Raw genomic sequence first — 16,995 nt, 5'->3', positions numbered from 1 at the left:
CAGGCAATTCTGTTCTTGAGAGTACCTTGAGGGGAAACCCATATTTAGATTTCCTCTATGGTTGTATTGAAATCTCTAATTCTGGACTTCTAGGACTGGGTGGGCATTATCTTAACCCTGGGAAGTAGACTGCTTAGATGTTTTCTTAAGGGCATCCAGAATGTGTTGAGCTGTGATAGAACTGGGGAAGCCACTCTCAGGTCCAACCATAATTAGACACTAGACTAATGAGACCATCCCTCAGCACCCTCATTTGAACGTTATTTGTGCAAATAAAGATGACATAGTTTGTTTTTTATTTTATTCTCTGTTAAACATACACACATACACACACACACCATACATACCATATACCACACACACACACACACACACACACACACACACACACACACACACACATTTCCCTAAATTACTGCTGCATGTTACCATTATCACCAGCCTTGCTCCCTTTTCAGTTTTCCAGAGCTGCTGTTAGGGCACAAGTTGGTAAATGTTACTCTGTGTGTGTGTGTGTGTGTGTGTGTGTGTGTGTGTGTGTGTGAGTGTGTGTGTGTGTGTGTGTGTGGTGGGGGAGGGGGGAGGTGTGTGTGTGTGTGTGTGGGGTGTGTTGTGTGGGGTGTATGGGGTGTGTGTGTGTGTGTGTGTGTGTGTGTGTGATGGAAACAGAAACCAATGCGAAGATAATTTCTCTGGAATTATAATGTTGAGGAATTGTTCTACCTTCTGGCCTCTGTGACATTCCTCTAACAATGTCAGGAATTTCTCTGGCATCCGTTTCTGTGGAGCTCAAAGTTATTAACAGATGTGATCTGATTATCTCCCTAAATCTCTGGATGTAACCGGCATACAGTTTATTCACCTGCTAGACTTTGAGAACCATCAGGATTTATGTGAAAGGTTCTTTCCAAATCCTATTGTAACTTGAGACTTGTCAGTTAGTCAACTTTCCTGGTGTCATTGTCTCTATAGGGCAAGCTTACATGGTGCTCATGTTCGTCTTTCAAAGACATCTCCTTTTCTAAGGATCATTGCTCTCCGGAGATCCTGTAAAGAGGTGAAACAAGAAATATTTCTCAGAGTCTACACTTGCTCTGCTTATTCACAGAATAAGGTGAAATCTGGCACTTAAGTCAGAATGTTCTAGAATTTCTTGCCTTAAAAGTAATTGAAATGCAGAATGTTTGTAACTGAGGCTTATAGCTGGACAAGCAGGTGATTCTTCTCTTTGAACTGGGACTTAACTGTCACTTTAAACTGGTATCCACTCTGTTTATCTCAGAGGGGGCCAGGGAGTATTATCCAGAGAGTCAAGCGCACGTCAGATTTTATTCACTAAGCAAATGTGTTGTGGTACGGGCCTTCTGTGGTTACTATGAAAGAACCAAACGTGTGGCAGCTGTGTCTGCCGAGGAATGTCGAAGTCTGTTTAAGGGAAGCTCAGAGTCAGATCAATAAGGTCAGGTCATTCTCATGTTTGTATCGTCTGTACTCTCACTTTGTAACGGTGTGGACATTCAGAACTTCTTCATTTGAGAGGAAACATGATATTTCAGTTAATCTTTATTTCACAGAAATTCAGCTATGTTCACAAAGTGTTTTTCGTCTTGCAGTTGGCGATGTAGATTTTGTCAGCTGTGCTTTTCTCAACACCACACACCAGTAATGCTGGGTTAAAAGAATATTTTATGCAAAGCCAGAGAATCTTAAAACAAAATTGCACCCAGTTAATGTATATAAACATATAATGTATATAAACATATCTTGCACTGTGCTTTCAAGTTTACAGGTGACCTTCATGTAGCTGTCCTGTGGAAGATTGGGCATTACAACAGCTGCCCATCTATTGTTCATAAGAAAATGCCATCATGTAGCAATGTGTGTGACATTTAGAGCTTACCCAACAAAGGTTTGAAATGAATTAATGGGTTGTCATATTTATTATTATGTTCCAGGGTACCTTAATCCAAACAAAATAGAAGGATTTAATGAACGAAATAATTATGGTAGAACTTTCCATTATGTTTCTGAAGTTCGAACCGGGGGCCCTGAGCATGCTAGACATGTACTGGACCCCTGAATTATATCCCCAACCCTATAATAGAACCTTTTTTTAATAATGGCTGAAAGGATGGCATGGTCTTGAGTTTTGTACTCTACCCTCATAAATACTTACCTTTTGGGGGGCGCAGAGAAGTATTCATCTATTATATGAGGTTATGGATTTAGAAAAATCTGGAGAGGACTGTAAAGCAGGAGTGCTCCTTGTCTGAATATGAAGAAACTAGAGAGGATACAGTGAGTCCAAACAAGTGTCCAGAGCATTCGTTTGACGCAGCCAGGACGGATACTCAGTCTGTTGGATTTAGACTAGCTTTTCCCAACAGAGGGTGAGGTCCGGGTGGCTAAGGAGCAGGTCAGCAAGGCTGCTCTGAGGAAAGCCACTTCTCCAAAAAGCTGAATATTACTGGAAGTGATCAAGAGAGAAGAAAGCTCTCCCCTGAACAGCTACCAAAGTTACCAGTTGCCTAAAATGTGATGTTTCAGAGAGTATGTTTGAGAAAGTACAATTCAATAGTTCTTTTTTTTTTTCCCTGAGCTGCGGACTGAATCCAGGGTCTTGTGCTTTAGGCAAGTGCTCTACCATTGAGCTAAATCCCCAACCCCAATTCAATAGTTCTTAAAGCCACCTTTAAAAGAGATTGGGTGGAGTTACCCTAGGGTCCTTCAGAAGTTTGTTTGTGTGTGTAGACTTGAAGATAGACTTATTGAATAAAAAATGGAGGCTGATGTCCAAGGACAGAAGACCAATTATTCTTTCTTTTATAAGCAGAGCTACATTAGATTGTGATGGCAATCATAGAGGTAAACAGAGATTGCAGGGATATTTCCTATATGACCCTTGATGAAAGTAGGGAAAAGCTTATCACTCTGTTACCAACTTTTAATGAATTGGAACAAAATTTGGTGATGCCTAATAACTTTAAAATTACTTTAATCAGTATTATAGGATTTCCCACTGTTATTTCTTTTAATGCCTTTCTGCTTGTTTTCTCTTTCTCTTTTTTAAAGATTTATTTATTATTGCTTACATGTATACCTGCAGGCCAGAAGAGGTCACCAGATCTCATTATCAATGGATATGGTTGCTGGGAACTGAACCCAGGACCTCTGGAAGACCAGCCAGTGTACTTAACCTCTGAGCCATCTCTCCAGCCCCTTTCTTTTTTCATAAGTTATTTTATTTACATTCCAGTTGTTGCCCCCTCCCCTCGGTCCCCCCTCCTACAGTTCCTCATCCCATTTCTTTACCCCTTGCTCCCCATCCCCCACCAGGCCTCCCTTTCCTTGAGGCATCACAGTTTTTGAGGATTAAGCACATCTTCTTCCACTGCAGCCAGACCAGGCAGACCTCTGCTATATATGTGCCAGGGACCTTGGACCTGTCCATGTATGCTCCTGGTTGGTGGCTCAGTCTCCTTGGGGTCTGGGTTAGTTGAGCCTATTGGACCTCCCTTTCAGCTTCTTCAAACCTTCCTCTAGCTCAGACTTAGGCATCCCTGACATCAGTCCAATGGTTGGGTGTAAGTATCTGCCTCTGTCTCAGTCAGCTGCTGGTAGGGCTTCTTGGAGGACAGCCATGCCAGGCTCCCATCTGTAAGCACATCACTACATCAGTAATAGTGTCAGGCCTTGGTGTTCCTCCTAACCCACATGAGATGGATCCCAAGCTGGGCCAACCATTGGACTTCCTTTCCTTCAGTCTCTTCTCAATTTTTGTCACTGCAGATCTTTTAGACAGGAGCAATTCTATGTTGACTGTGGATTAGTAATTCAGTCCCTCCACTTGAGGCCCCGTTTATCTACTATAGGTGGACTCGTTAAGTTCCCTCTCCCCACTGTTGGGCATTTTGGCTAAGGTCACCTTCAATGTGAGTCACCCCTGAGAGCCTTTCACCTCTCAGGTCTCTGGTATTTTCTAGAGGGTCCCCTCATTTCCCACCCTTTGAGGCTGCATATATCCATCCATTCTCTTGGCCCTCTGGGCTTCTCTTCTGTCCACACCCCTGTTCCCCCTTTCCCTTACCACTGTTATAGTGATGTTTTCAAGCACTTTTGATGATGCAACACTAATAAAATTTCTATCCCCACCAGATGTATCATATGATCAAAGGAAATGTATAAAATCATTATCAGCATTATTGATTTTTATTCTTTTCTATTTTAAAAAGTGATATTTATAACCCACTCAAATAATTTCATGATTCTAATTTGTGAGGAAATGGAAGCCGTTCAAAGACAGTGAAAGGCTGAATTGTGTAATACAGTACAAAGCAAGTTGAAGTCAGTTTAAAGAAGCCTATCTCCTTAAATCCCTGTCATTTCTTCGTGGTAGGAATATTTAGAAACCCTTTCAGCTTTTCAAAGATGCAATACATTGTTGTCAACTTTGGTCACTCTTTTTTGCAGTAGAGTCCTTTTTCTTCCTCTAACTGTGCTTAGTACTCTTTGACCGATCTTTTACATCCCCGCCTTCACACCATCTTTTGCGGCCCCCCTGTAACCTTCAGTCCTGATACCGGAGCTTTTATATTCCCCACAGAAGTGTGGTCATGTGATCCTTGTCCTTCTATCCTTCTCCCTTTATTGTGGGTTTGGGGAATCAAATGGAGGTTTTCAGAATTGTTGTGGTAGATGATTAGCTGCTGAGATATCTAATGGACTCCCAAGACTTGGACATATTTTAAACAAAGTTTAAAAGGTATTTGTACCTTTGGAGGCCAGAAGAAGGTGGTAAATTCTCTTGGACTGGAGTTTCAGATTGTTGTGAGCTGACCTGTGAGTGCTGGAAACTGAGCCCGGGTTCTCTGGAAGAGCAACAGATGTCGTTAACTGGTGAGGCACCTTTTAATTCTATTTTACATATTTAAAATCCATGTTCATATTAAAAATGCTTTACTCGTTCTTTTTAAAAATTTGTCTTGTCTACCTATGTGTATGTGCCTCTGGTGTGCACCTGGTGCCTGCAGAACCAGAAGATGGTGTCAGATACTGTGTGACTGGAATTAGAGGCAGGGAGGCTGTGGAAGGAGCCACTGAATGAAAAGGAGATTGGTGTGACTGCAGACACGACAGGAGTATTAGAAGGCACTGATGTATAGAAAGAAATTCACTGTGCATTGAGATGTCCATTCTCGTGTTTCAGATTTGCACAAGTATCTTGTGAGCACCATCATTCCTTGGTTATGAACTCTGGGTTCTACCCAGTGACAAAGTAGAAGGGGATGATGGTCTGTCATGTCTGAATGTCCATGCCATTTGAACCAACTTTTGATTTTGTTTTCATTGCCTTTGGGCCGTTTGCTTATGTGGCAGGAATTCTACCTACTAAGCACATGGTATGGCCTGAAGTAAAGTCTGCTGCATAGCCATGACTTCTTCCTTTGCATCATCTTAGATTGGCCAAACCACACGTCATTTACTGAGGCACGAGCTGCTCTGATGATGGTATCTCGGCTGTCTTTTCTTGTTCTGATGTTTATTCTACCTTTGCAGCAGACCCCCTTCCCCTGTCATCTTGGAGATTAGTAGAGAGAACAAGACACAGAGAAGCGATGAAAACACAGCAGTCCAGTTGCCAAGGTCTCGTAGTGCTTACTGGTCTCTCTAAGGATTAGAGCTGGTAGTTTCTATGGTAGTGGTATAATTCTGTGGGACTCGGATTTGCTGAGGTTGGTGAGGGTTTCAATTTTGTTTATTTATCCTCCCTTATTTACTAAGTAGACTTGTTCTGTACAAAAGAACATCAAGGATTACAATTCAGCAGTCACTCAGGCAAGCTTCATGAAGATGTCTCTCCTTGATGTTGGTCATTGCTGTGGTTGTGGGACATCTCTCTTCTGGTTGTTTTAGTTGTCACTACAGCGTTCAGACAATGGTCTCATGTGCAGCAGGGCTGAAAGCAGAAGGTTATGTATAGACATATTTTCTCTCACTCCCGTGCTTTCCGTCTGAAAACCCTGTCCTTTTGTCTCTGGGAAATGAGTGGAGAGATACTTTAGTAACATAGGATTACTGACTGACGCTGAAGATGCTGTGGGAACTATCTTTAGTTTTCTTTTCAGCTGGGTTGGTTGGGAAACAGAAGGATTTTTTTTTAATTTTCATTCACTCTTAAAGTAGGAATTATAACTACAATTTTCAAATGGGAAAGGCGTTAATATTTACGTGTACTGAGCTGACGTATTTTTATGTGTATTGAGTAGAAGAGGTGTAGTTGCTACTTCCTGCTCACTTTAACTCTTTTTTGGTGTAAGAATAAAAGAGGAGGTGAATCAGGAGCTGAAAACGTGAACTGCTCTTATAGAGTACCCAAGTCCAGTTCCCGGCACCCATTTCGGGTAACTTACCATTGCTTGTAACTCCACCTCCAGGATATCTGACATGCTGATGGGCATCTGAACATACATGCACTTACCCCCAGCATGTAATTAAAACAAAATAAACCTTAAATGAATAAGGAAAGGCAGTGACAATAAAGAATCACTTAAAAATAACAAGATGGAGGGCTAAAACATTGGCATCTGTCACTAGAATACTGTAGCCAAAACATACTTAAAACATCTTAAATATCAATTTGCTGTAGGAATCTCCTATGAAGCCGGCATCTCAACCAATCTGTATTCATATACGTAGGTCTTCCTGCTTATAAGTCTGTGTTTAATAGGGCAGCCTCCAATAGGGTTTTTAGTTTAATAAATATTTATTGTGAAGCATTGTGTTGCAGGGACAAAGATGACTAGAAAGAGTTCAAAGTAGCAATTAAAGAAACAAAAGGAGGGGTGGGGATTTAGCTCAGTGGTAGAGCGCTTGCCTAGGAAGCGCAAGGCCCTGGGTTCGGTCCCCAGCACCGAAAAAAAAAAAAAAAAAAGAAACAAAGGATAAAGTAAGAACATTCTGTATGCTCAAGTGATTGTGAAAAGGAAAATCTGGACAGTATGCCGGGTATGTGTGGGGCTACCCTTAGGGCTATCCTAAGCATTCAAGGGTGGGGTGCTTGTACCTTTCCGGGAGATCACATCTATTTATCCTTGATTCCAAAACTGCTTTCTTTCAATGAATCTGATTTTGATTTTGCCTTGCCTGGTGGTGTTTTCAGCTGGTTGGCTTTTGTGGTTTATTGTAGAAACTTGTTTCAAGGTCTGAGTTCTGCCTTTGATTATGTAATCTTTGAGCTCTTTGATCGTCATTCACAGCCTGTTTATCTTTCGTTTTGAAATTCAGAATAAGATATAGAGTAAAGTGCCGAGAGACTCAAGGAAGGAAAACAGAGTAATGGAAAAGAAAATCATTATATGACCTACTAGCACACTCAAAGGAAGAGGCCTGGTGCTCCCGGCAGTCCTGCCCAAGTTCTGTCACTATCAGAAAAGCCCTCCCGGCCCATTCAGAAGTATTTATTTTTCATCAATGGTGCTGGAGGTTGAAATTAGGGGTCAGTGCAGATAACAGAAATACCATACTACTGAAAGATTTCGTCAGCCTTTTTAAAAAAAGAAATCAATAAGTCAGAAAGACCTTTCCAAATCTCCAAGTCCTCTTTCAGGTATCCCAAGAAATCTACCAGAGAACTGTCTTAAAGATAGCTAGAGAAAAAAAAATTCATTTTAATTTAAATTATTTTATTTACATTCCAGTCATTCTCCCTCCCAAGTCCCCCCTCCCACAGTTTCTCATTCCATTCCTCCTCCCTTTTGCCTCAGAAAGAGTGCTCTCCTCGTACCAGACCTCCCCCTTCCCTGGGGCCTTAAGTCTCTCAAGGATTAAGCGCATCTTCTCTCACTGCAGACCAGGTAGATCTCTGCCACACAGGCACCAGGGGCCTCGGACCAGCCTGTGTATGCTCCTGGTTGGTGACTCAGCCCCTGGGGCCTGAGATAGCTGAGACTGCTGCTCTTCCTATGGGGTCGCTCAACCTTTCAGCTTCTTCAATCCTTCTCCTAATTCAACCATGGGGATTCCTGACTTTAGTCTAATGGTTGGGTATTAAGTGTCTGCATCTGTCTCAGTCAGCTGCTGGTAGGGCCTCTCAGAGGACAGCCATGCCAGGCTGTTTGTATCCCTACCCCTTATGAGATGGATCCCAAGTTGGGCCAGCACCGTACCTCCTTTTGTTCAGTCACCATTTTTGTCCCTGCAGATCTTTTAGACAGGAACAATTCTGGGTCAGGAATTTTGACTGTGGGTTAGTAGTCCTGTTCCTCCATTTGAGGGCTGTAGAGTTCTCTTCCCCCACTCTTGAGCATTTTGGCTCAGGTTACCCGCCCCCCCTCCCTCCCTCCCCCCTCCCTCCTTCCCCCCCCCCCTCCCTCCCCCCCCCCAGAGAGAGTCTCACCTCAGGGGTCTCTGGTCCTCCTCACCTCCCATTCCGGGAAGCTGCTTATTTCCATTCATTCTCTTGCCCTCTGGGCTTCTCTCCTGTCCCCTCCCCCCATATCTGTTCCTGTTCCCCTTTTCTGCTCCCCTCCTCTTTCCCACCTAGGTCCCTCCATCCTACATCCTTCCACCTCCCGTGATTATTTCCTTCCCCTTTCTAAGTGTGGTTGAAGCCTCCTCACTTGGGCATTTCTGCTTGTGGATGATCCCCCCCATCCACTTCCTTTGTGTCAGAATAACCTAGAGACTAACATGGGAAATTTTCTGAACATCATCAATACATATCCAAACCTGATGCAAAGCTCTTTGATGCCCAGCACAAACAATGGTGTTTGTGCTGCCCTCACACATAGATCCAAGGCAGGAGGATATTACGATCGTGATATTTCAAAATCACAAGCATACCTCAACTACCAAATGAGTGAGCATTTCAGAGAGAATAGTTGTGGAGTTTGCACAGAAAACTCAAACAGTGCACCTAAGGCTTGAAGAAATAAGTTCGGTAATACAGAATAGGGGTGAAATGGAAGTGTGTCTTAAGGTGGATGGCTTGTTGTGCTTGAAATGACAACGTAGATGTGTTTGAGATGACGGAGTAGGACCATCCAGCTGTGTTTCCAGTTGGCAGTATATGGTGGACTATTAGACGAACTGGCTTTGGTTATACTCAAACACAATGCTCAGACGATCCAGTTTCCCAAAGCAGTTAAGGTGCTTATTGTGTTTATTTGTGTTGTGTTTCTGAATGATGACAGAAAGGCTCCCTACTTCCTCCTTGGGCAGCTAAATACTTTTTTAAATGGAAGGTTCCTACTAGTACCTGGGTAGAGGATATTATGCAAAATGTACCATACATTCATTTCACTTTTTTATTAATACATATATATTCTATAAAGTAAATACATTTCATGACATTTTCACACATTTGTATTATGCACTTTGATTTACTTCCCAGTTATGTATTATTCCTTTCCATTTTTCACATTCAAAACTAAACATTACATTCTCTTATATGTCTGTGCATGAGTACACATAGGAGAGAGCTACATGGTGTGTGTGTGTGTGTGTGTGTATAGGTCATAGGAAGCTGGTTCTTTCCTCTCACTATGTGGGTCCTGGACATCGAAGTCAGCTCAGTAGCCTTGGTGGCAGTGGCCTTCCTTCCCTGAGCCATCTTGCCAGCCCCTTTGTTTCTTCTCTTGCTGGTCCTTGTCTTTCCAGTTGTCCCATTTTGCTTTCATACTCTATTATTTTAAAACCTAGATTCCACACAGAAGAGACTACGCAGTTTCTTGTCTTGTTTTACTTCTAAGATTTACTGCTTGGTGTCTGCTTCTTTTGTGATGTTTAGTAGAATATTATCTAGAACATCCTTTTCAGATCGATCATAATATCGAATATCCAAATGTGAGAAGCCGTCTGCACTCTCTTTGCTGTTACATTAGCTGGCGTAATCTGCTATGCTGTATGATGCATAGTATCGTATAAAACTATTTCTGTTTGGACGAACTCCATAAAATCAAAGCCAGAGGTTTGCCTCAGGAAAATAATAGAGTGAGAAATTCCCCCCATTTTAGAAGGCAGTTAATCGTATTTCCTGTTTCAAAATCAAGTACAATGGAACATATTTTCTTTGCTACTTCATTTCTAAGGAAATCTTACATGAGAAGAATCAAATTATTTTGCAGAAACATCAGATGTTGGTCCACCTGTCTGATTACTGTTAAGAACTCTAATCTTGTAGTTAGGTAAATATCTTAATTAGATCACATGCCACTTCAGATCCAGTAGAGCGCATCCAAAGCTGGAATTTTGCTCAGAAATTCGAGCCTGTGTTGGTTGCTATGGTGCTCGTTCATACAGAGTCAAGCATCTACCAGTACAACCCACAACATCATACTCGCAAACCCAGATTCTAAGCTTTGCTGGTGATCCTGGGCCTCAGCTACCTGTTTAGGACTAATGTGTCTCGTGAGGCTGATGTGGGTCTGAGGTAACACACACTTGGCGGGAGGGCGCTTTCTGACATTTGCCCTTCTGTTATAATGTTGCAATACCTTTCTATTTGTCATCACTTTATGTATTGGTTAAAGCACTCAAGTGACTTTACAATTTTATATTTTTCATTTTATATTTATATTATATTATAAATTTTATATTTATATTTCATTCAGTCATGAAATATTTACTACTACTCAGACATGATAAAAAAGCATGATCCTTACTTCTAAATTCAGTCTGATTATCCAAATGATGTCATTGGAAAGGCCACTTAACTAAGTCTAAAATAATCATCTTTCTCATTTTGAACACAACTTCTGTTATTCAGTCCTGTGGTTTGTTAACCAGTGATCACATGGGCAGAACACCAAAACTATTTGGAAAAATTCTCTTCAAAATAACGATCCCTGGGCCCTAGGACCATTAGTTGAGTCAGACTTTTAGGGTTTGTGTGTCATTAAAAAGCTCCCAGGGGACATAGGCTTGGGACTCACTGGGCTTGTCTGTACTTTATTCTGTTTTACATCTGTTAACTATGCCATTCCTGTCTGTTAGCCTCTGTTAGCCTCAGAATGCAGCTTCTGTTCCTCTTTTCACCATGCACACGGGACCTTCTTCTCCCTGTTCTGTGCATTCAATACTTGATTTCTATATTATTTTATCATTTAGGATTATTAGAAAAGTACGATTGAAAAGAAACCCTCTCTAACCATGTCTTCTGTATAATTTGCTTTTCACGTTAGTGTCTAAGTCTCTAATGGAAGAGATTGGATGCTCTGGTTTTGTAGTGGCTCACCAGTCACAGTGAGCCTTGCATTGCTTCTGACCATAACAGGCATGAATGGTCAGACCAACGGGCTCACTTCTGCAAATCTCACCCCTTCCTCTAACCTATTTTGGTTTTGCCATCTGTGGGATATCAACATGAGCTATTGAATTTTTAAGTCTGAATTTCTAACTGCAAATTTCATTCTTTTAATCAGCTAACATTCTTTGGCCTTTAAGCTTACCTTTTCACTAATTCAAATGAAGCAGTTAGAGAAGTTAATCTCTGGATGTTTTGTAGGGGCCTACAGTATAAAGTCATAGCATGATATCGCATGTACTTCCTTGGAAGGCAGACTGTATCACATCTGTCTTTGTATCTCAGGCAGACCAGAGAGAGAAGAGAGGAGAGGAAGGACCAGGAGGAGAGGAGTTATGGAGAAACAACATGGAGAGAGCAGGAGGATTTGCCATGAGATTGAAATGAAAGAGGAGACACAGAGACCCGTGGACCAGAGTGAGCCAAGGCCAGACCCATAGGTAAAGGACCAGGTGGCTGGGAAATCGCCTTGTAGGGTTGGAGTAGCTCAGAATCTACCAAGTTCAGGGTTGCGTCTTGTTAATAAAAATACAAGGTCTTTGTGCCAGTTACTTGGGTACAAAGGGGACAGAAGAAAACCCAAAAGAATTACAGTCACACTTGCACATGTGTTCAAGATTTTACTCCATGCCCTTAAGCGTATTGTTACACCAACTTGTGAACCTCTTCCCAGCAAGACTGACTGTGCCAGTATAGATGTTGAACTTTAGAGATCATGTCACTTGGCTTGATCCCACTGCCAAGAATGGCTGGTTGGAGTGTCCAGCTCTCACTGGACTCACAGAATCTGACCAAAGCTCACTGATGAGGATTTTTCTGGTAGACGTGCTGGAGCCGGTAATGCCAGCATGCATGGCAAACTCTGTTCTAGTTTGACACATACCTAAAGAAATTGGAGCCCATTTAAACAACAGGACATGGTAAAGTCCCGTGTCATCTACAAATCTTAAAAACAGTTTATTTTTAAGTGCTTTATTAGCAAGTGTAAGATAAATATTAAGTTTCAGTATAATATTTTCATACACATATACTAGTTTTTGATCATATTCACCCCATCACCCTCTCTTGTCAACTTTGCCTCCTTTCTGATACCTTTCCTCTTCTCAACTAGTCCATTTAAAAATAGTTTCTTTTGAAAGGTAGGAACTGTAGATCTTTCATAGTACTCATTGACTTCCTCTCTCTCTCTCTCTCTCTCTCTCTCTGTTTTTGTCCCTTTGTCCTTCTGTTTCTGTCTCTGTCTGTCTGTCTGTCTGTCTGTCTGTCTGTCTCCTTCTCATATCCCAATGGACTCTTGTAGACCCCTCTCGGTCCCAAAACAGAGATGTAGTGTTTTCAATTTAACAACTAGATCATTGCTATGTCATCAGAGACAATTACTACTGAGGGATATGATTTTGTGGATTACAGCATTACTTTGTAAGGAATCAAGAAGGAAGACAAGATATTTAATCAGGGACGGTTAGAGGACTCTTTACCTCCATTACAGTAATGATAATGATACCAGTTACATGACTATTTTCTCTATCCAGTCATAGCCTTGAAGGGTTAAAACATTTCACATACTGTATCCTTTGGCCTTAGCTGGTTCTCACATGCAGGTGACTGATCATTGATTAACTTGGTGATGGAAGGAGGTATATAGACCTGAGGGAAAAGCACCTTAGATGGATAATCAATAGTTATAATTTAGTTTATTCAGGAACACAGATGATATAACAATGTGATTCTTATTCTATAGATTAGGAAGCAAGGCACAGAGGAGATGGAATTCCTCAAGAGAAAGTCAAGGCTAGGCATGAAAGAGTTTTAATTCTTAGTTCTATAATTTTCTTTTTGATCTGTTTAAATGGAATTCATGGTGGAGAAAAAAAGAGTTGTTTTTAGATTATATAGGGGAAATACCAGGCAAATAAGCCACATGTATGTTAGGCTATATTATGCCACACGCAGATTCTTTCTGGCATGCTTTAGTATGATGTAATGGAGAGACATATTTGTGCTCAATCTAAGACTTACGATTCTTATGGTGCTTCCTGAAGAAGACTGAAGAAATGAATCACTTCAGAAAAGAGTATAAAAAGGCAAGGTTTGGCTGGTAATATCACACAATGCTTTTATCGATAGGCCATATTTGGACAAATGCCCCATCTATATTTACATTCTACAATTTTTGAAAAGTTGAATGAGTAAACTCCACATTGTATACGCAAAACAGTATTTGACAACCATTAAAGCATCAAGCCATTTTTTTCTTATTATTCTTTATAGATTCTTTTTTAACTATTTTTTTCTTCTTTGAGACAGTGAGGGGGGACAAACTTTGTTAAGGTTGCTGGATTGATTAGTCAACTGGTAGTTTAAAAGAAGATAGTTTGAATGAAGGATTGCAGCAGGAGGAAGTTAGCCTGATAAAAATCAATCAATTCACACCTATGACACATTTCTAACTCAGAACTGAAAATCAAGATTTCATTAGTTCTTAGGAAGTCAAGATCAGTTAAGCCAATTGTCTTTTTTCTCCCCATCGAAAAGGCACAAGGGGAGGTCAATGGGAGAGTCTGAAGAGAAGCATCAAGAGGTCTTGGTTCAAAGGTAAGATTTAGATACTAAGGAAGTAAGAGAGATGTCACAACAAATAGCAAAGACAACAACCATAAAAACCAATCGACCTTTTATCTTCTGAGAGTTTTGAAGTGACATCTCTGAAGGCACATGTAGGGATTAGACCACCAGCACTAAGAAGACCCGGCCATCTATGGGCTGTGGGCTCCAGTCTAGTCTGTCTCCTGGTGACTTTCATGTGATCAAAAAGGAGGCAAAAGATTAAAGATGAGACCTGGTTTTGAGAATAAGAATGTGAATGTACCATTGACAGGGTGTCTAATGATAGCCTTTGTTTCAGCTTAAGTTTCAATTAGCACTCTTTTCATCAATTGTTATGATTGTAATGTACCAAATACTTTGGTGAGTGTATTGTTGTGAATGTTTTTTTTTTCCTTTTTTTTTTTTTCGGAGCTGGGGATGGAACCCAGGGTGAATGTTACTACAAAACTTATGGATATTATTTTCTAATCAGAGTAGAAACCCATAATGTCAACCACATCCTTTCTTCTTCTTCTTCTTCTTCTTCTTCTTCTTCTTCTTCTTCTTCTTCTTCTTCTTCTTCTTCTTCTTCTTCTTCTTCTTCTTCTTCTTCTTCTTCTTCTTCTTCCTCTTCCTCTTCCTCTTCTTCCTCTTCTTCCTCTTCTTCCTCTTTTTCTTCTTTCTCTTCCTCCTCCCCCTCCTCTTCCCCTTCTTCTTCCTCCTCTTCCTCCTCCTCCTTCTCTTCCCCCTCCTCCTCTTCCCCTTCCTCTTCCTCTTTCTCCTCCTCAACCATCTTTATTTTCTTATTTAATGTTTTACTTATTTTTTATGTGTATGGATATTTTGTCTGCATGTCTGTATGTGTACTCCATACATGTTTGGTGTCTGCAGAGGGCAGAAGAAGACATTGGATTCTCTGGAACTGTAGTGCAGGTGCTTGTAAACTGCCTCGTGGGTATTGGGTACCAAACTTGGGTCTTCTGCAAGAGCAGCCAGTGTGCTGAACTACTGAGCCAACACTCCATTGCACTTCATTATTTCTTATCCTCTTGTTTCATGTACTCATTATTGTCCTGATTTTGTTTCTGCTGCTGTGATAAAACGATCTGATCATAAGGAACTTGGGGGGAAAAGGCTTTATTTGGCTTACACGTTCATATCATGGTCCACCATTGAAATGAGGACAGGAACTTAAGGTAGGAACTTAGAGGCAGGAACTGAAGCAGAGACTATGGGATTATGGGGCTTGCTGGCTTTCTCTCCATGCCTCACTCAGCTTGCTGGTGGTTTTTGTTTTTTGTTTTTTTTTGTTTTGTTTTAGTTGGATTTTTTTATTTACATTTCAACAGCAAGCTGAGAGCATGTCAAATACAGAGGCAAATGCTAGCAGCTTGCTGTTTTTATGCAACCTAGGACCACTTGCCCAAGGGAAGCAGCACTTACAGTGGGCTGGGCTCTTCCGCAACAATCTTTAATCAAGCAAATGCCTCACTGACTTGCTTGTAGGCCAATTTGATGGAGACATTTTTCTCAACTGAAGTTCCTTGTTCCCAGATGACCCTATCTTGTGTCAAGTTGACAAACAAAACCCCAAAACAAAACAACAGAAACCAGGACAATCATTGTAGGCAGATATAAACCTTGGTATAGCACAACTGGGTAAATGTAAACTCCCAAGTCACTCAGTCAAAATGTATTAGTGGCATCTTGTGTATCAGGCACGACCCTGGAACCTCGTTGAAAATGGCACTCTGAGCACTATATGCATCTAAACTGTATCTTCCTTTATCATCTACCTGTGGAATCCTAAGGCTGTAGGAGGACTTTAGCAAATGCCTCCTATGGAGACACTTAGGCTTGCACTGCCTTGTTACTTTCATATTCAATTCTGGTTGGCTGCTCAGGCTCTACTGTGCATTCTATTGTAAGTTAGAAGACTGAATGAAGGTCATATTTAAACTTAAATCTGAATTAAAATAGTAATGATTCTCAATGGCTTGTTTCAAACATTTAATTTTGTATTTACTTAGCAATACATAAATTATATATACACACATATTTATTTATTTATTTATTTATTTATTTATTTATTTTATTAACTTGAGTATTTCTTATATACATTTCGAGTGTTATTCCCTTTCCTGGTTTCCAGGCAAACATCCCTCTCCCCCTCCCTTCCTTATGGGTGTTCCTCCCAACCCCCCCCCATTGCCGCCCCTCCCCCAACAGTCTAGTTCACTGGGGGTTCAGTCTTAGCAGGACCCAGGGCTTCCCCCTTCCACTGGTGCTCTTACTAGGATATTCATTGCTACCTATGAGGTCAGAGTCCAGGGTCAGTCCATGTATAGTCTTTGGGTAGTGGCTTAGTCCTGGAAGCTCTGGTTGCTTGGCATTGTTGTACATATGGGGTCTCGAGCCCCTTCAAGCTCTTCAGTTCTTTCTCTGATTCCTTCAACGGGGATCCTGTTCTCAGTTCAGTGGTTTGCTGCTGGCATACGCCTCTGTATTTGCTGTATTCTGGCTGTGTCTCTCAGGAGCGATCTACATCCGGCTCCTGTCGGTCTGCACTTCTTTGCTTCATCCATCTTGTCTAATTGGGATACACACATATTTAAATGTAGTTATAGTACTTGAAGTGATGCAGCCATAGATTATCTAACAAAACTGACAGGCATAGAAAGTTGGCCACAGGGCCCAAAAATCTTCCAAAACAATATAAGCTGTTGTTGCTCTTGGTTGCTTCTCAAGACATGAAGGTAAATCCTACTGTCAAAAATACCACATACTCCAGACATAGGACTTGGAGGAATTGACCTTCCCGTTTTGTTCCTGAGTACCAGCTCTCATCTGAAGGGGCCATGTAAGCTGCCTAGGGAGAAAAACAACCATTAGTCCAACCTACCTGCAAAGCCCATGATCCACAATAGCAAGCACAGCAAGATATACTCAGAGGTGCCATAGTGGCACTTTTATCTTGGGGGTAACTAACAGCCATATAATGAGACTTAAGAGTTGATTAATAAGAGAATTCAAACAGTTCTCTGCACCCAAATCCCGTGGGAGGGAGAGCTAAACCTTCAGAGAGGGCAGACACGCCATAAACCAGA

Source organism: Rattus rattus, chromosome 3 (assembly GCF_011064425.1).
Source record: "Rattus rattus isolate New Zealand chromosome 3, Rrattus_CSIRO_v1, whole genome shotgun sequence".
Classification (NCBI taxonomy): domain Eukaryota; kingdom Metazoa; phylum Chordata; class Mammalia; order Rodentia; family Muridae; genus Rattus; species Rattus rattus.
Note: the sequence above shows the minus strand (reverse complement) of the source record.